Genomic DNA, 21,292 nt, shown 5'->3' on the forward strand with positions numbered 1-21,292 from the left:
ATGAAGAAATTCAGCCACCTGACATAACGTTTTAATGTTTTGATGACATCCTTTGGTGGCTTAGGCAAGAGTAGGAGACCAGTGAACTTCATATTTCATAGGAAAACAGCAAAACAAGCTCGGAGATTTATGTTTAACCACCAAAGAATGGCATTTAGAAAGCTCCAGCCTGGAAATGAAGTGTTTTATCAAATTGCAGAAGGGACTGAGTGGGAGGATTGCACAAAGAAAGCAGAAAGTGATGGTCAAAGGGGAAATGAGCAGGCTGTCATACACAGAGTGGAAAATGGTGAGGCGGGAGAAGTGGGTTCGTTTTCTGTCTCTTTTTTATTTCTTGAGAAAACTACTTAGAAATATTAATAACTAAGAAAAACAGTAAAGGAAGAAGATAGATATCACATAACTGAAGTATAAGATATCAGATAGCTGCATTTGCAGCTGGTGGAGATTATGTGTAACATATAACCTGTTGCCAACTCCTTTGATGAAGCCAGTGCTCCCTTTATGCTACACTTGCAAATAAATGAGGTGGTGACCAGTTACCATTAATCTTCTGAAAATCACAAATTAAGGCCAAGAGTTTTCTATCAGGTTCCTCATGAAAATACAGTTGAGATAAGATCAAAGCTCTGGGGTTACAGCAGGAATGCCTGATTTTGACCAAGTCTATCTGGAGCAGCAAGCGAATGAAGGATAAACATAGGACTGGACTTGAACAGGTATATCAGTGTGCCTGGCATAGGTGGCACACCCAGGGCTCAGTGTGACTTCCCTGCAGCTCCTGAAAGGACACAGCCCCCTTCTCCAAAACCTCCTTCTCTCCCCTCCCTCCTATGCTTCTTCTCACTACGTCCAGTGCAAGGGCTAGGATGGGTGACCCACAAAGCTTTTAAATCCTGCCCTTTCCTGCAGATGTAAAGGCTACAAGCAAACCCCTCCATGTGCTTCTTGGTTTTGGTAATAGCTTTGCTAAAAGCTCCTTGTGCCTACACATCAATGACTTTGATTTCCAAATCCTTCTGTTGCTCGTAAACTATGTTCTCATGATGCTGGGAGGAAAATACACTTATAAAGAGAAACTCCTGTCCACTAACACCGTCACAACAATCTCCACAAACTATCAAGCAGAGTATGGCAAGAAACCCTCCTTTGAAAAACAAGGATGGTGAACATCTAAAATGGCAGAAAGTGTCTAAAGGGCCAAGTACAGCTTAAACTGATTGGAGAATCGAGGTGCCCATCACCAAAAATCTCCTTTTGGCTGACTTAGAGACAGTTCCGTTCTTTGTCTTTCCCATTTGTGCTTCCCACTTCTGGGACTGCTTCCCTTCTGGGTCAGATGAAGTCTCTCTCCAGATGAGACAGGATATTACATTTAATAGAGAGAAAAGCTCGCATCAGCACAGAGACACAAAAGCCCCAAGTTGCTCCCGTTCCCACAGATGCAGGGTCCTGTGAGAGACCCTTGGGTGCTGTCTGGAAGAGACGAGGGACAGCAAGCAGGTTTTCTGCTCTTGTTTGGCCACTGCAATGCATGGGAAAAAGGAATTTGTGCATGCCTGGTAAGCAAGCAAGCAAGCTGTTGTGAACACCAAACTCATCAGCCAATTTCCACACATACACACACACACACACACACACACACACACACACACATTGGGACAGCTTACCAGACTTTGAAGTTTTGCTAGCCAATGAGTATTAGTGTGCTGTGACAGCTGGCAATGCATTCCAGTGGGTAAGTGATGGACTGGCTCTGGAGAGAGTAAAATAAATTATGAAGTGGGTGAAATTTCAGCCCTCCAAATAACAGTCCAATGATTTCATTGGAATGGCTCTGTCTGGCAACGTATTCAAACACATACAGCTGGGCAGAACACACAAATGCTCCTGTATGCAATAGCCACATGCATGGGAAGAGAGGGAGTTCTCGTTGCATAAGTGAGCCCAAGTTGGGAGACTGCGAGAGGGGATTTTAGAAATATGTGTGCATGAGAGCCAGCCATGTATGGTTCTATGTGAATGTAAATATCAGAGCCAGTGATGAGTATGTTATATATGCTGCTCAAAACCAACATCTTCAGGATTCCTCAGATGATCTGCTTGGCCAAGGGAATAACATCTACTGGCTGTGTTGTCAAAGCACCAACATATCCAAAAGGCTCAATTTTTACCTCAATAAGCACAATTTACAGGGACAGTTTTGCACCTGGAAACATGAATAGGTAATGCAAATAGCCCACGTCCGAGAATATTCTGGGAAGCAAAGTGAAGTCAGCTACCTACCTCCCATTTGGAATTAAAGAAGTTTAGGTAGCACCACCCTGCCAGGTCCCTTTCAAACTCTCAGAACCATGCCTCTCAAAATGCCCGAGCTGTGACTGTCAGCACGGAGTGAATGATATGGAGTTAATTGCCTTCTTTTGTACCTGAGACCAGGAGGACCGCTGGTGATGGATGTAGGCTGACTGATGGAGGCGGAGGGGGCAGAGGAGAGGAAAGCAGCTTTCCAGGGCAGGATGTGTCCTGTTTGTACATGTCGTCCATTCCACAAACTTGTATATTCTGAATGTATCATCAACAAACAATGAGCAGCCTGTTCTGCTAATATTTGTTGACATATAGGATCTTATATACTCTTTTTGTCCAAGGTAGTCAATAGCATTTGTTTTGATTAGGGAATGACTGCAGAGCTTAGCTCCCCAGAATCCGTACGTCTTTTTCAGCCTCTGCAAGGGATCCGTGGAAGGGCAAAACACCATTATCAGTAGATTTCATTGGAGGTGTTTTGCTTCCATCTCTCATCTACTCCTGCTTGAACAACTGAGCAGAAGTAAGTAAAATCTGTAACAGTCCAAATGTTGAATGAACGTCTTTTCACTGATGCAGAAAACACACATACAAGGAATTTCTGCAAGTTTTACATTTGGCCAAGGACACTGAGGTCTGCAGTGATCTACATCTGTGCAAAACCATCTCCACATTTCCAGCTACTGCACAGACTGTGTATGCCATGTGCATGCGTTGGGCTGACCCTGTGGCCAGAGCAGCTGCTCCATGGTCCTTCCCTGCTGCACCGTGGTGACACTGAGCTCTAACAGCTTCACAGCTCGTATGTTGGCTGCGTAAAGGAGAAAACTGTGTGCTGGGAAAATTTACTGCTAATGGATATATTGACTCTTTCAAAAAATCTGCTGCTTTCTATTGCTGAAAGTTTTATCAGGAACTTAAACTCCAGGATAAACCAGTCCTGGCTAATATTACATCTTCGCATTTGCTCCCTTTGCATCATACACTGGCATGATGACTTCTGTCTCATTCCAGTGTAATTACTTTTTCTGATACAAGGTAATTACTACTTCTTGTCTTGGAAGGAATACCTATGTGTCTGTAAAGACATTCTTCGGTTTGGGATCACTTTTCCAATACTTCTGCTACTATATATCTATGAAATTAAAAATCAAACTAAATCACAATAGATTTCATGTTGCCCATTAAGCAACACAAAGTATGTATACTTATGCAAAATCCTAGAGGACTCTTAACAATATAAAATCTCTTTTGTGCCATCAGATTTCCAGGCTTAAAGTCTGGTGAAATGTTTTGGTTATTCTTAAATGATCCTCAATACTGAAGGAGGAAAGGCTTGAAAAGAAGCCAAACTTGAGATTAAAAAATATACATACACTGTAACTTTTGTTTTCTTTCAAAGTTAGATGAAAGGACTGAATAGCCCAAATGGGAGGCTAAAACACTTGCAATGACAGAATGGTTGGGGCTGAGTTTTGTTTGCTGTTTCACTTCAATCTACATTCACTTTCTTTCCAAAATTTTTAGCTAAGCCATCAAAGTAAAAATTTTTCTTTTGTGATCTCTGCCCTTTTTTTTTTTTTTTTCCCATAGGTTCATTTATGCTGCCAATTTTTTTTGCGATATTGTGTGTTTCAGTTTCTCCTCTGTTCTCTTGCTGTTAGACCTCTTGAATACCTCTCCAGCTAGGAAGTCCAGAGATCATGAACTCACATGAATGCTTTGATAGTAGTCAGGAGCACTGAGAGCAGTACTTCTGTTTATTTCAATAGAACATATAATTATTATCTTTGGTGTACTTGCAAGGAGAAAAAAAGGATTAAGATACTGTTGGACACCGTCCGAGCCCTGCTGGAATCCTCAGTGGTTTTTAGGGTTTAAAATTACCAGGATGTTAATTTTCACTGAGAACAGTCAGCTCTGGATAAGGAGATATATCTGTATGGTGTGTTTCAAGTGAGAAAATTGCTAGAAATGTTCTGAGGGGCTGATACTCCGACATGTGAAATAACAATAGGACAGTTACATTCATTTCGCCCTCCACCAGCTCTCTTCTGTAACATGCCTCTCAGCTAAGCTCTATTCATCATTGTGTTATTTTTAGCTTGGTTTCCAAAGGAAACAAGGCATATGAGACCGTGTTGTCTGTCTGTCTGCTTATCACTGCCTCCATAACAACGCACTATTGGCCAGTTTCAACCAAACTTGACAGCGGGATAAAAATCTGCAGGATGTGAAGTAGCTGCCAGTTTCCCAAAACTGGGTGGCTGATGGAGAGGCTGCAGTGGGAGCTGAGCGGCTGCATGTACCTCGGCATGGCTGGCACACACAGCAGCCACAGCATCAATCACCCTAACACCAAAACTGGGCAAGGATATGGGGAAGGGATGGGCCATCAAGAGCCATCAGGAGCCGGCTGTTCCCTCCTGGGCTTCTCTTTGACTTTCTTACCCGCACACAGAAAGAAACTTTCCTGCCACGATACCACTTCAGCTGGTAAGTGCTACACTTTTTGACACTGTCGCAAAAAGACCTCATTGTGCTAAGGCACAGATGAAATAGGTTTCCCCCATTCTTATGTTTGCCACCAAGTCCAACTTCAGTTAGTCCTTTTGTTTTAAGGCATGTGGTAAGAAAGACATCTGTTAGAAAACAGCTTTCCAAAATGACACCTCTGTCAGGTGTCATTATTCCTCTATCAGGAAAAATTATGAATATGACCCCCAGTCCTACTCTGCTGCTGGTATTTAATAAGGCAAAACAAAACAACGGAAGGAAAAAAGATTAAATTTCCACCAGGCATCACCTGCCCCATTCACAAAGGGTACAGACGAGCCAGTGGAAAAGGCAGGGTCTTGACTGGCTGCTCAGAAATTGGCAGGGTAACTAACCCCAGGTGATGTCTGCTGGTGGAAGTCGGGAGGAGCCCGTCCTCTCCCCTGGCTCACACAGCTGAGCAGAGACACAATCCCTGACTCTGCTGTCAGGCTGGGCCATGGCCAGGTCACTTCAGCCACACTCCATGGCCAGGGAGCGGTGATGGAGGTGAAGCTGATATTCGGCCAGCATTAACTCTGCCTGCCAGCGAGGGGGTCTGCTTCGTAATGCTGCCATTGCCAGAAAGACCAAAACGTTTCAGTAGCAGTTCCACTCCCTATCCTGTTTTTCCTCTTACAAGAAAAATTTAGTGCTCAACAGGCTTATTCTTTTTGTACCTCAGCACTGCAAAGGCAGAAATCTTGGATTGACTGACCTGAAACCAGTGGAGACGAGGAAAACCTCTGAGGAGCTGGCAGCTCTCACTTTGACGTACAGAACGGAGACTGGCACCCAGGAGTGGTCGTACGGACATCAGAGGGGTGCCCACTTCGAGTCATCCCCCCACCTGAAATCAGGGCTCCCACTGTGACCAGCATGACAGGTAACATCACCATGAAAAGCTATATATGTGGTGTCTATAGCTTAAATATTACCAAGCTGGATAAAACATCTGTTTTAGCCAAAGTGAACAGACCTGGGAGTCTGTCTGCTTTGGGGCTGTTTATTAATCTTATTTATTTGTTTATTTAGCCTTTATTTTTTTTAATGGCAATCAAAAGCTTCACATAGAAGCATAAACTAAAACTATACTTAAGCCTTTAAAGCAAGCCAACACCCAGAATTACCAAGTGCTTGCAGTTCTCATTAAGAACCAACCGATGTTTACTGGTTTGAAAGTGCAGCTTGGCATCTCTGTAATTCAAGCACTGGGAGAAAAGCTTCACTGCTTAGCTCACTCCTCAACAAACCAAGGAGCCTGCAGAAGAGAGAGATGGGGGGGTGAGAGATGCCCACTGTATAACGGTTCACGGGAGTCTTTGCTTTTCTTTTACAGCATTTTTTTGAGTCACCATAACAGTGTCATCAAGTACTGAGACCGTTGGGTTCAGTGACCCCTTTGTAAAGCATAGGGTTATTTTCCCAAATATTTATCTTTTCAGCTGAAAATGTCAGTGCTTGAACTCTGACTGGAGCTACATTCTTGGAAGCAAAAGCAAAGTACTTTCAGCTGTTTGAAATAACTTCAGATTTTATAAAAAAAAGTCATACATAGCTGCATGTATTTTGCAACGCCAAAAGAAAAAACAAGGAATTAAGTCTGACAACTGACTTGGGCAATGCTTTCAAGTAGATCTATTGCCTTTGCTGGAGTTGAAATAAAACGAGGATCTTCCAGGGGAAGCACACAACTTGTGCATTCATGTGAGATGTATCTTTACAAGGTGCACATGAATGCATAGCTAGTGACAGCAGGTTTATAAGGATGCAAAAGGCAGCATAGCAGTCAGAAAGAGAATCTGGCACCAGAATTGTGACTGTTCATGTTTCATACCCTCTTTCAGTCTTGAGACAAGATGGATTGATGGGGCAGTGGAGGAAATAAGTCTCCTAAACTTGAGTGCAAGGAGTACAAACTGGGAAGACCCAGATGAAATAAAGGTGAAGAAGGCTGGCATGCATCCCAGTGATTACCAAATCAACGGGAATAGTAAACAATTTTTTCTATTAAGGAAAGTAATGTATGTTCATAAAATAGATGCTGGAAAACTCAGAATTACTTTCTCAGGCTTGAGTCGTTATTCCCTTTTAAGACGCATGAAGAGAAGAGATACCACTTGGTTTAGCTACTGAGCTAAACTTAGAAGCACACTGTACGCAACCACACTACCACGCCCTGGATGACCATTAGCTATCACACAGTGCACTCCGTGTCATCTGTTCTCTGTATTTCATATCACTTTAACAGAGGCATGTTGGTTAAGAGAAGCACATTATTTTTGGAGGTAGGGGTGGAGTGAGGAAGAGAACAAAACAAGGAAACCCGAGTCCTAAGAACAGGGACAGTGCATTAAAAAAGCCACTCTAAAAAAGAGAGATGCTTTAATAAGCTGGAAAGCAGTGATTGTCCTTTCAAACCTTGTTTCTGTATCTGGAATTTTCACTAGGAAATCAGTGCTGAAATTACTCCAATGAATTATTGAAATCTCCACATAAAATCTGCACTTAGAGTCCTGGATCTTGCACTTGTGCTTATTAGAAGTGCAAAGATATGAAAAACTTCTGGTCTTTTAATTTATGCACCCATGCCAAGATTTTTGTGAAATATTTATAGGGTGACTTTTTCAGCTTTTTTCTCTCCAGATTTTTTTTAAAAATCCTTATTAATTGCATTTATAGCATCACTGATTTAACTGAAAGGGGGAGCTGATATCTGAGATGACCCCTTCTTTCCACGTAGGGGAATAACTTGATCTGTGAAACTGACTGCCAGAGGATGTTACGGAGACCGCTTTGGTCTCTTGGGGGACAGGTGTGTGGGTGCTTCCTATGCCGGGTGGCTCAGGGAGGTCCTGCATGGCTGCTTGCCAACAGCCGGGAAGGATCACAGTCTACATGCTCCATTATTAGTATGACTTACATAGAGGCATCTGTTCCCAGCCTCTGTCAGAGACAGGCAACGGGGCTACCCTGGCTGGGATCTGACCCAACCTGACAGCTCAGCATCACGCCTCTCAGCCAGGCTCAGTCCCTGCCTCAGGCTCAGTAGCTGTTTAACAACATTCATGTGGCTTCAGGCCAGGTCGGAGCAAAATCTGATCTGGCTGCAAGAATACTGAGGCAGCGGCGCGTTCCAGATTATGATCTTGACAAAACATGACCACCTGGACAAGATGGGTGCCTCCTCTAAAAGATAATGGGCAAAGAGCAGCTCCCTCCATCTCCTCCATGGGACCTGTCTCTTAAAAGCCATGGAAAAGAGCTAAAGCACATTGCAGTCCCTGGGGAAAACGTCTGCCGCTGCACAGCACTTCTGCACTAGTGAACCTGCCCCAGCCCAGCCTGGTGGCAACACGATGTCCCCCCTGCCTCGCGCTCAGCTCCAGTCTAGCCCAGCTGACAATGGCGGTGCAAGGAAGTGGGCAAAACATCTCTTCTCTTTTTCATTTTAAAAAGCTGTTGTAACATTTTTCTGCTGAAGACCTGCTGCTTTTTCTAAATCATACTCGTCCCGATAAAATAGAAAAACCTGAGAGCGGATTTTGTCTCATGGTGGATCTGGGGCACAATTTCTGACTGGTATTGCAGGAAAAGTTGTTATACTCTTTAAATCATCCTCTCTGCAATATTGTGCAGTGTTTGTGGACTGCTGCAACCGCTTGTCTGGCAAATACTCCAATTAATATAAGCAATCATATTGTTCTACAGTCATCCAGGAAACCAACAGCCTCCCTTTCCTCCTGACCCTCTTAGCAGCTTCCTGTCCTTCCTGCGCTCTTCCTAACGCACTTGGCGGATTTCAGCACAGCATTGCCTTGGGGAAGCAAGCTTCCCAGGGACTTCTGTTGCAGAGAATCCCTAAGAAATAAAAAGCTCTTCTTAGGGCATCCCCAAGACGATGCCATTCCCCATGGCCCGTTGAATGCAGCATCCTTCCTGGAAACAGCCAAACTCTGCCTTTGCTCAGGACCATAAACATCTTGCTTGACCCTGATGGGATAGCAGCACTCTCAAGACTTTGCAAAGCCGTTTGCTCTGGAGGAACCTTTTTGCTACACCCACTATTGCACCTCTTTGTGTCCCTCAGAATACAGGGAAGAAGAGGGGTAAGCAGGTATTTACCTGAGGGAAACTTTCTGGCCAACAGCAGGGAAAGTGATCGGTGCCCTTCATGATCTGCCACCATCTGCCTCTCCAACCTCCTCTCATGAGTCTTTGCACAGCAGAGGCAAGAGGAAGACTGGAGGGATACTGACTGGTGACAGCTCACCATGACCTCATGGCTCACCTCTCCAAGACAAAGGAAAACAACAAAAATCAGGGCATTACAGAGAAGGCTGCAGAGGGCACTTGCCCTCCTGAAGGCTGGTACCTGTCCTGGGAGACAGAAGGGAGTGAAATGGGGCCAGCTGGTGATGAGGCAAAAGGCAGCTGGATCTATCAGGGAAGCAATCAGGGGTGGGTGTGGGGAACCTAGATCTGTGGCTGGCTTTTCAGTGGGACCTTGCAACCATTTGCAAGGGTGATGTTATTTCTTCTGTGCCAGAGGCATGTCCCCAGGGGCAGCATGACAATGAGCCAAGCCCTGAGACTGGCAGCGTGTTCACCTTGTTGTGCTGACCAAGCCACAAGTAATTGTGTTGATCAAACAAATATCCTGACAGAGCTGAGAAGAGCTGAGCAGCTGTAGGCATGTCGAGTGCCTGTGCTGATGGGAGCAACTCCAGAGAGCAAACAGGGGAGAGGACAGCCGCCACTGGCATGTGAAGGGCTTGCTAGGAATGGGCCTACGGACGTGAAACCACACCAAGAGGGAACGCGTAGCCAGGCGAAGGGACGGGGGAATTTCCACAGAGCACTTAAAGATCTTATAAAACGTTCATTAAATTAGGTTTCCAGCAATTGTCAGCACTTGAATTACAAGGACCAAATGCAACTGAAAAGCTACCTTTTGCTTTCATGTGAAATGGTAACTACACATCAAACGTTTTAATCTTCTGCAATGACTAAATATGTGGAAATCTGTAGGTCTATTTATATAAAAACTTCCAAAGGCTACGTTATCTCTGTGATTTACCCCCACTCCTTCCCCAAGGGATTTTTCTTTCATGTCTTCTTGCACCGTCTACATTTATTTACCAGTGAATATCACTTCAAATGAATTTAGTAGCAGGGATGTTTATAGAAATAGCACATTTTCAATGACTTGTGGAGAACACTTACAAAGTGAATGTTGTAAAACACAAGTGTGTTTACATTAGAAAACCAATAACAGACTGGTTAACAGCCAGTCAAGGCATGGAAGAAAATAAAGAGACCTGTTCATCCACTCTGAACCAGTCTACAGCCTTGAATATTGCAATGCTTCTTGGTGGTTTTACCTCTTTTGTGTCAAACCTGTTTCCAAGTAAGGTTTAGACCAAGAATTTTTCACTGAAACTATTCAGAGGATCACTTGAACAACAATTTGAATAATCATTTGAAAATGCATTATTCTGGATGGAACAAAATAAAGCAAACCTCTTACAATAAGCAGTTTGCAATAAATTATTCAACCACCTCTAATCAAAAGTGCATAGCCTGAAGGAGAGTAAAGAAAAATAACTCAAAGCAGCAATTAATCTGTTATATTAATGAAAGGAACCATGTGTGACAATTGTACAAAATGAACTTTTCTGGAAACCCTTGTACATTCTTGTTCAGCTTTGGAGAACAATAATTTAGATATTAATTTCTTTGACAAGCAGCATTTGTTTCCAGGTCATCCAGCTGCTTGGTGGTTAGCAAATAGGAATAATGTGACAAAAGAAGGGACAACCCCATTGCCCTCTTCTGTAAGTGTAGTTTAATTTAGCTGATGAAGCTTACATCCCTCCCTGCCTTATGGAAGCCCTCTACCATCTGGCCATCAAGTTTAGCTATGTAGCTGGCACCCAGAGTTTAGATAACTCTTTATGCTATATGAATGGGACGGAGAAAAGGGCAGCAGCAAAGGGGTTTAAACTCTTGACAACAGACGACATTCATGACCCTCGTCTGGCCTTGCCCTCATGCCTCAGTGAAGAGATGAAACCTCTGTAACCCCTACAAGTGCACGTGCAACTCTGCAGCACCTCCTCCCCTTCCTTCCCCCCCAAGTGAGACTGTTCAGTATGTCTGGTCTCTACCCATAAATAGCTGCAGGATGACTGAGGCTCTGCTTTTTAGTATGTGTGCTATTGCTGGAAGGATTTCACAGAGCTTTCAAATGATGAGCAATTAGCTGGCTTTAGCCCCACCGTGACTCTGCCCACCCCAGTGTGGAAGCAAACAAAAGAGGCAAAGAAGGCACTGACACTTTTTATGTTTCTCTCGATGCACTTGGAGGGCAAACATCATGACATTGGGTTTCACTAGATATTCATAGAGTCCTTTTCAGGTTTTTTTTAGTAATTCTGTGGCCTTCTGGAAGCCAGGTACATTTTCTGATCCTGCTCTGTTTTGAAAGCATAATCAACTAGAACTCAATTCCACAGTGCATATAAAAGACTGCTGGATCTGGGGCCAATTACACCTCTGAAGAATATCTACAGTACCAAGAATCATTTTCACTTGAAATGCATGTATTTCTGCATACTTGGAGAAACAGTCAGATAGGAGAACCATTTTACTTCCAGCTGTAAGAAATCTGACACCTGAACTGAGGCAAACCGAAATGCTCGCTGTAAAGGAAAAGTTGCCACAAATACAAATAAATGTCAACAGTTCATGGGCAAATTGGAAGTAAAATCCTCAAGCTGAGAGGAAGAGAAATGGTCTGAAACACACCGAAATGCAGGAATTATACTAAAGCCACAAAAATGGGAATATTTTCAGTATGGCATGGATTGAACAGTATGGGTTCACACAACAGAGGAACCTCAACGAAGCTGATACTGTCATTAGCCAGGCAGAGCATGTAGATGGACACAGTTGACATATCTTCAAGACAAATAACACCCTCCTTCCTTTCTGTTCACCATAATATTTGGAAAGCTAACTTCTGTTCCTTGCCTTGACTTAATTTCCCTCAGGCCAAAGTGAAATCAAAGTTCAATCAAGGAAGAGACAGCAAGCAGAAGAAAGAGATACATACCGGTAAACATGGTCTCAGGTTACCTGAATACCCAAGGCAGAACCAGAATGCGGGTCAGTATTAACATGAGGGCGTGGAAAGTCTATGTTTATGTGCATAAACTGGAAAGTGATCAACACATTCCTGTCTCTAATTCTCCAAGATAGAGCCACTGCAACAACATTAAAGGAAGCTCTGAGTGTCTCAGGTATTTCAGGGGTGTTTTATGGAAGTCCCTAGTAAGCCACCAGAAACAGTGGTGTTGGTGTCGGGACAAGTCTAAGTCAGGAAAAGCAGGAAAGTCAAAACAAACATGCTGAAACAGTGTTTTTTAAAGCACGTTAAACCCCTGACTATAAGGTACCTTTCAGAAATACAGCAGCTTTTCTTCCTTACTTTTTAAACATGGACCAGTAAAATGAACAGCTTTTTATCTATTTTAGCCAGCAGAGAAACCATTCTCTGAAAGCTTAACAAAACTTTCCAGTGTTTCCCATACCTTGCCAATTTTCAGCAAGGCCGTGAAGGGAAAGAGCCATCCAGTCATTAGCTGACTAAAACCAGAGAGCTGCTTTTACTTATACACTGACAAGAAGGAAGGTGTTACCCAGAGGTCAACTTCTTAAGCATTTGTCCCAGGAAATATAATTTAAGACCCTGAAGCAACTTTGTCCAATGACGGCTTTTGGGGGATACTGCTCCCACCAGCAATCCTGCAACCATTCCAGAAGCAACGCACTGGAAAAAACCACACGTGCAAGCATTCAGCCAAATGCCAGGTAAAAATTCCCCTTCTAGAGCCTTGCAGAGATGGCAGAGATAGCTTGATAATGCCTAGGAGTCACTAAATTGGTGGTTGCACTGGTGCACAAACTTCCCTACAGCTGTCATACTGGTATGCTACCCCAAACCTAAGCAGGCATTGACCTGGGTCCATCATATTCCCTTTTCCAAACCTAAACCAGACAGTTGTGTAATGTTCCAGCCCAGTTTCTAAAATCGATAATCATATTCTTCAGAGCTTTGCCATATAATTATGGACACCTTTAGAGAAACCAGATATCCTTGTAGGTTTGGATTAAGCTTCTTGCAGAATGTTTACACAGAGCACAGTTATCTCCTTCTATTATTAAACCCAAATAAAGGAGACATTGCTCACATAAGAAGAAGAAAAAAACTACTCTTTTTCAAGGACAATTTATGTGGGGATCTTCAAGGGTTTTGCACATCCAAGAGAAATACAGACATCTAAAAGAGTAGAGTTAGGAAGTGAAAACAGCATTGCTGAAAGTACCCCTGTTGCACTGACACGGTACATGCAAATGACAGCACTGCATCCTTGTTTCTTCAAGGCAAAATCCCCCTTCATGCTAGATGAAAGGAGTTTCTAAATTATAGCTATACGTTTTTAACAAGAGTTCACAAGGCTTCCTTCCTTAAGCACTGTTTAGATAAGGTGCTTTAAAACAGAAATTCACCCTTTCTCAGGTTCAAACAAGATCGTAGTTTCCTGTCATTCCAAATTTCTCTGTACCTCTGTCAAACCACCACCGCTTGTTCTCAGCAGCGAGGGTTCACCACCAAACAACCCGGCTGGTGTTTCACACACAGGGTAGGATCATCGAGAGACTTCCCACGTTGAAGGCATCGCATTTCCTTGGATGGGAAGGCAGGTAGAGTTAAGCATAAATAAGGGGGTACAATGTCCATGCAAGGCTATCTGGATAGTAAGTGGTGGTATCCTTAACATTCGTTGCGCTGCCAGTTTGAAAACCAAAACTATCTGCCAGAAATTAATTGCCATGCAGTGTGACCAGTTTACCTGAATTACAACAATACAGGGCCAGGAAAGAAGTCTGTGACAGTGTCAGCAAGGTCTCACATTGTGCCTCGATGAGAAGAGCTCTAGAAGACTGAACATCCACATCTCCACCCCTCCCTATCTTGGAGTTGTAATTTCGCCTCATCCATCAAGCAAGAGAACAGTGGAGCGCCAAGGTCTGCAGGCTTTGGGAATAAGAGGTGGGGGGATGAGGTTTACTGGAAAGCTGCTCATGTTTCATTCTAGTAATCCTGTCTGCTTCCAAGCAGATTTCAGAAAAAATATCAGTGTTCTGCTGAATAGCTTTAATGGGATTACCTTTAAGGCTTCTCTAATAAGTGGTGTTATTAAGTTGTCTGGCTCATCGGGAGACTTACGCATAACCACTGGCACCCCCCCTTTTTCCTGATTTTGTTACAAATTGGAATTAGTGTCTGCTTGGTGTTCGGTTTCGTGTTTTAAAGAGGATTGGGTTAGGGGAAAATCTTTTGGGTAAAGTCCTTTTTAAAATTTTGCCTATGTTAAAAAAAATCCCTTTCAGCCTACAAAACATGTTCTAAAAGGGATTAGAGATGCTGTTCAGTATAAATCTGCCAGGAAGTCCAAATCAAGATTTCACAGACCAAACACGGTACAAATAATTGGAAAGGCCTAAGATTTTGCAGGAAAAACTATCTTAGATTTCTGAAGTCAGTCTGAAAGTCCAGAAAAAAATCAAAGAGAGTGGGCAGAGTTTGAAATGATGTAATTCTTTCAGCCTTTCAAGGTGACTCATTTAAAAAAATATTTACACTTAAATCACTCTTTGTAAAAAAAGGTGAATGCACTTAGAGAGCATTGACTAGAATGTTTTGAACTTGATGGAAAGTCTCTCTAAAATTGAGTGAAAAAAAGGCTATTAAATTCAAGGAGTTCTAGATTCGTTCCCTTCAAAATAAATAAAAAAAACCCAAAAACAAACCCAAACATGGTATCCTAAGACCAAGACACATTATGACAACATGAATGAAGAATTATTAAAACACAGGAAAGGTTCATCCCCATGAAGACAACCCATGCAAATGACATAAAACTCCAGAGCTACTGTATCCAGATAAAGTTTTATTGAGGGAAATTTCCCCAGGGTATGGCATTCAAAGGGCCACTTTTGTGGGACGTTCTGCAGTAGTAATGGTGACCATCAGGAAGGTTACAGCTGTGTTGGTAGTGTTGACACCTTCAAAGTCATTCTCATTCACCCATGACAGGAGGGGAACAGGCCCTGATGCCAGCACAGTCACTGCCAGTGAGTTTTAGTGCAAGGCAATTTGTTTTCCCTCTATTATGGCTTGATTCTCATCCACCTCTGTTGGCAGCAGAACCTTTTGTTGACTCTAAAATAAAAGTTGTATACTTTGAACAGTTTCATGTGGAATTGCTGAAAAAAGCAGAGCTATTGATTCAGAAGCTTTTTAAAATTCGGTTTTGATTGCTAGGCTTATGGGAGATGATGCTCTCTACATAGGTACTGTCAATTAAAGTTTTGGTAGGCATTTGGATGTGGGCACCAAAACCCTAAGGCAACAAGTTTTGAAGCAAAGATTATCTATCTATCATCTATCTATCTATCTATCTATCTATCTATCTATCTATCTATCTATCTATCTATCATTATTTATTGCCTTAGAAAAACAAGGAATGCTTACTTTTATTTGGGGTCTCCATCTTGTATATGTGGGACCTCAGAGGAAGCGGGAACTTCAAGTGGGAGAATGCTAATACAGCACAAGAAACCTGCGTGGGCTTTGTTTTTCACGTGGGAAATAGCACAGATGAGTTTTAAAACTGCAATAAAAGTAATTGAGCAATTGCCAAGACTTGTAGTCATGATCTCAGGTTTTCACTCACTGAGCAAATACCCTTGAAACTCCCATTATGGTTTATGAATCAGCCGCTGTCTTACTTTCTTAGAGATATCATCACTACAAATAAAAATGTTGAATCCCTGGGGAGATCAGAAGATTCTGGTCTCTGTTCTCAGGGACTTTTATTTTCTGGGGTGTGCATGGGATTCCTGCTTTATTTCTTGGAAATGGAAAAAAGGGGCTTGGGATTCGCTACACCGACCAGCCTCCTGTTTTCTCAATATACACCTGACCTTTCCTAACTACCCAGTACAAGGAGGAGTTCAAAACACAAGAACCACACTCTGGCAGCCTTATACCTTCTGCTCAGCATTTTATACTGTGAGGAATTTCATTGCTGTTAGTGGGACTTCTCATGCAGAAAGGTCTTTTTCAGTATGTGCAGTGCCATCAAAGTCTCACCCTACATATATCTAGTGCTATATGAAATATCCTGTACATTATCGGTTCAGCTTAAAGATGCCAATAATCAAGGAAAACATATTCTGAAACCATATGATTCTGAGACTTCAGAACATATTAAAACTACTTCACCTCTTTATGCAGCATAAAGTGAAATCATTCTTTTTCCAGTTGCATTGGAAAATCTATTCATGCCCAGGTTTTCTGTGTTTTTCTAGTGACTCCCAATGGACATTACCAAACCAGCATCGCTGCTGAATTTCCAGGCAAAGATGTGGGACCCTGAGGTAAAAGGGAGCTGCTCGAGAGAACGAGTGCTTTTTTTGGGATGACTCCTTTCAAAACAGCATTATTACTATATTTGAAAGATCAAAGAACTGTTATCCATGATTCATTTTATACTGACTTCTCAACATGTACACTTAAACAAACAAATAGTGGAAGAGCATGAAAAATAGAAACATAAAGAGTAAAAATTTCATAAGAACCTAAGGAACTACACTCAGCTTTAAAGAATGATTTATGTATTAGGAGCACACTAAAGCCCATCTTCAACAATTTTATGCTTGTGATTCAAACAAATTTTCATTGGTTGACCTGTGTTTCTAAATGGATGGTACAAGCACTGAGTCATTTCTGAAAGCAGTTCAACTTTTTCACTCTATGTTCTAAGTATATTTATAGACACAAAGTTTTCTATAGATCTCTCTGATACTAAGCACCTTTGTTGCACACACTGCCATAGACAGAACAATAGAGTTGTTGGTTTTTGGGGTATGTTAGGAGTATTGTGGCAATATAAGGTTATATCTACTTGCAGAGGTAAGTGGAGACCCTTTTTATATTAGGTGATACTTTTTCCTGAGGGGAAGAAGCTGGCTATGACCAAGAGAAGTTGGGGACAGCCACTGGCTATGATAAATGACTGTTAGCAGGACCCTTCCAATATCTGATCAAGTATAGGATGCTTTGATGACCTTCCTTATTTTTTTTAAGTGAGAAGGATGGAAAATCACAAGTATGAGTAACAGAAGCCTAAGTCTAGTCCTTTTTTAGACATGCTAAAGTTTTCCCTCTCTGTTCTTCATAACCCGTTTACATTGCTAATCTTCATGTGGTGCCCATTAGCAGAGCACAAATATGGAATGTTAAATCTTTGTGTATCCCAAGCTATCTACAACCCTGAAGGATTTGGGAAAAATTAAACAAGAGAGCAGGCAGATTTCCAGAAATAACACAGCTTTAACAAACACGTGAAATATTTATAGAACATGTAAAGAACAAAGGAAATGCAGCATTTCCTCCACGTACAATTTCTATCAGTGCTTCAGGAATACCATTTCCCTTCCATGTCGCTACCCTGAGGACAGGGACCACAGCTGATAGACCTAATAAACTCTCCTGGATTAACCTGATTTTGTCAAGAATATACATTCCAGTGACATATCAATTGCAATCCATAACTGCTTTGTTACTTTAGTTAAGTTTTTGAAAAAGGAATCTTACAGCAAACCTCTTGGCTGCAGCTAGGTGAGGTTTACTGGTAGCAAAACCTGCAGTGATGAAGTAATTGCATATTGCATTTTGTAACCACATAATGTTAACTGAATATGCAAAGTGTCTGCTGCTATAACAGCAAATACTGGGGTAGTGTAACATGTAGGAAAAAAAATATACATGACTCATTCAGATACCTTGAGCTACACAGAATTTCTGTAATTAATGGATGGTAAAATATTACGGAGGACACTAACATTGCATCAGTAGCTTGGTCTCATCTAGCACGTTGTGTGCAGGATTGCTCATTTCATTTTAGAATGGGATATTACAAAATAGCGGACACTTTAGAGAAAGTTTAGGTATAGGGTTGAAAGACAAAAAGGACGGTTATGGGTCCAGGCACTTGACCTGATTGGCATTTCCACTGTCAAAAATTTAGCAATCTTCAGAATGATTTTGAATGTTTATATTAATGCCAAACTTTCCAGATTTTTTATTTAGTTCTGAGAACATTTTTAATAATTAAGCTTCTGTACTTCAAGACTTAGGCCATGATCTATTAGAGATTGAGATAAAACCAACTGTGGAAAGTAAATGACCATACATTTGCATACAGCAGAATTCTTGCACTGCCTCCAGTAGTCCTTGTGGTGGGATGCTGAGTACTGGAGCAAAGGTACCACAGTTCAAGACTGAAAAGCAGTGTTCGCCCGGTTTTGCATGTGTTAAATGAGGCACAGAAAAGTTAAGCAACTCTAATTTTAAGAGTAGTCAGTGCTAGAATGGAAGAAAGTCTAGATTTTCTTCTCAGTTATGTGGTTTCTCAGATTACAAAGTAGATATTTGAACATGTAGACATTTGGATAGCAAATACAATGGAATCCTAGAGTGAGAGGGGAGACACCCAAGCTGGAGCTAAGGGTTGGAAGAAAGATTTTTTCAGGTGTATGGGTGGAGCCCACTGCTCTTGATGGTGAAGGAGGGTGAAGCTGAAGTTCTTTAGAGTGCTCTCTGAAGCTTGCCTATCGTTTCAAAGGCTCACCGGCCTAGATTCCTACAGTTTATCCAACACTATGGGGAGCTGGAGACAAATGTCATTTAAGCGTGAGAGGATTAGCTATACAGAGCTCTTCTGCCCGTGCCTCCCTCTTGCCTGAGGAGGCAGGTCTAGCTGTAAAACAAGATTAACTTTCAGACAAGGCAGTTCCCCAGCTTCTGCTGAGTTATGACGCTAGGTTTAAACAGTGTGACAGTTTATTCTCAGGCCACTTAATCTCTTAACGATGTTGTCTAGGCACTGCTTGAGAGATAGAAAAAGAATCTTGTTTCCACATTAAAAATATTCCTGTAATAATGAACTAGGCCAATCCAAAAGTCTTATTCCTTCAAGCGCAGGAGAACAAGTCTATTATTATTTTTTTTAAAGCAAAAAAAGCGCACACCATCAAAGGAAAAGTCATGACCTCTACCAATACTCACTCTCCTGATAAGACAAAAACTGAAGGCAAAAATGTTCTTCTCTCCCAAATAACCACCCAGTATGATCAACAACTCATAGAAAGGGACCCTAAGGCTCAGTTTGTCAACCAGAGACTCTTGCATGAAGAGGTGGGAGTTAATGAGCTTCTCCCAGTGCTCTTTGCTGAGCCAATGGTCTGTGTTGAGCCACGTGCAAATCCACGTATAGCTATGGCTGTTCAAAGCTTAAGCCTCACACCAGAGCTCTCAAAATTCCTGATCTCAAAAAGCCAGCCAAGAAAAGGAAAAAAGGTAGAAAACTGGAGCCAAAAGCTGACCTGCACTGAAAGTTTGAGCTTCTTTTTTTAATATACCTAAAAATGATTATGGAAATAATTACAACAAATAACTATTTGATTTTTCGCGTAAGTCAAAGATTATATACACATATACTTATGAAACTCTCTTGCCTGGGATCATGGAAATCTCTCAGCAACTTTAATTTAGCTGCTGTTAACATTCCTGCTACAATAGAGTCAAGTGCAAAGTGCATTGTAAATACTAGAGCTGTTTATAACCTAAAGGGCAAATTCAAATCCTGTTTAATTTCCTTACTGTTGTTCATAAAACAGTCATTTCAAGAATAGAAGCATGATGTGCAAGCATAGCAAATCTCACTTTTATCATAACATCAGAACAAAACAGTTTCTCTTTTCCAGCTTCGGTACCATTTTTGGAAGTGAGAGAAAATTTTATTCCGAGTCATGGAGAGGAACTCCAGACAATCCAGAGCTGCCCAGGTGTAACAACAGCAACAACAACAACAAGCCTCTTCCAGATTTCACAGATGATTGATTTTAGTATTTCTTGGCATTGAAAACCATGAGCGGTTGCTCATCACATTACCCTTGCTAATCAGAAAGGCACCACAGCAGCACTGTGGCCGGTGGCACCGGAGGTTTGCTGGCACTTGAAAGCAGGAGAACCCAAGGGACCCAGCAGAGAAGTCAACACTTTCATGACAGGGAGCTTGCTAAAAATAAGTGGTTGTACACATTCTCAGAGATCTAGGCCTAGTTGTGAATGATTCATGCACATGGAAAGGAGCCAGATTTGCTGGATGCATTAGGTTGCAATGAGCTCACGAACTGCACTCCCCATGCTGAATGGTGCAAACATAAACTGCAGAACAGATACGGGTGGAAATAAATTGATACCATTTTTACTCTGAGAGACCGTGGAACATTTAGGATGTTTGATAATAATTTCTATGCTACTGTGGAACTTACAGACAGTCTTAACACAAGTCTAGAAACCAGAACTAAAGCAGAAGATAAAACAGCAGAAGACCCTTCATTACTGAATATGTTTAAGTTGTATCCTGCAAACAAACTTCAGACACAACATGGAAATCTATCATTAATAAACTAGTGTAAATCTTGGGCCAAACCGGAATTGTGCGTGTTTTCTGTGTCTAAAGTCCATTAACTTCTGTCTGGGTCTCTGATTATTAAATGTTCTTAAAATACTTTGCCCATTTGCAAATTTATCAGCTGACATTTTGATAGTTAAAGTTGTAACTTTTATTCTAGCTCAAGGAACTATTTTTTTTTTTCTTACTGGAGATCTTTTTGGACCACCTGATTGGTGACTAGATCTGTAATCAGTAGCTTTTAGCTCTGTGAAGGAAAGAGAAACATTAAAATATAGATGAAGGTTTAGTTAAGGATGACGGAGTTAATTTGAAAACCCTGCCATTCTTTGGGTAAGCTTTCAGAAGTATTTCTAAGGGAGGATCATTTTATAATCCATTTGCTATGATCTGTTTTTGCAGCAATACTTAAAGCCTAAATGGACTGGATTGAGAACAGATTTTCAGCCTTTCAAAAGATCTTAGCAGTTTACCATGCAGAGAAGCAAAGCTTCAAAGAAAATAATCTGTAGAAGATAAAATATCATTTGCAGCTCTTGTTTTCCATGCTGTCTGTGATTAAATTATATTTCAGTGAAAACAGGGCCTTTTGTATCCAATTCTCCATTGTTCCTGTTTGTGATGCCCCTGTGAGGTCACAGCCCATCGTCATGATGACACTCTCTGTAGCCATGGCAACTTGTCTGCATTCCCAGACCGGGCATGCCAAGCTCAGAATGGGACTGCTTGAGAGAGGTTTGGTTGTGAGGTTTATTGTGTCACTGACAGTACTGAAAAATAGCAAATGTAGCAAGAGAAATGACCTGCAAAAGGAAGATGGAATTATCTGCAAA

At 41.8% G+C, this 21,292-nt stretch overlaps 1 long non-coding RNA gene across 1 annotated transcript; it reads left to right on the forward strand.

The window, feature by feature from the left end:
- Positions 1 to 4,607: 4,607 nt before the first annotated feature.
- On the forward strand, positions 4,608 to 20,406 carry LOC114015265 (uncharacterized). The gene is made up of 4 exons (XR_003559099.2): positions 4,608 to 4,806; positions 5,531 to 5,731; positions 16,288 to 16,356; positions 19,747 to 20,406. It is a non-coding gene; the product is annotated as an uncharacterized LOC114015265 (long non-coding RNA).
- The last annotated feature ends 886 nt before the right edge of the window (positions 20,407 to 21,292 follow it).

The sequence above is a fragment of the Falco cherrug genome, chromosome 1, assembly GCF_023634085.1.
Source record: "Falco cherrug isolate bFalChe1 chromosome 1, bFalChe1.pri, whole genome shotgun sequence".
Classification (NCBI taxonomy): Eukaryota; Metazoa; Chordata; class Aves; order Falconiformes; family Falconidae; genus Falco; species Falco cherrug.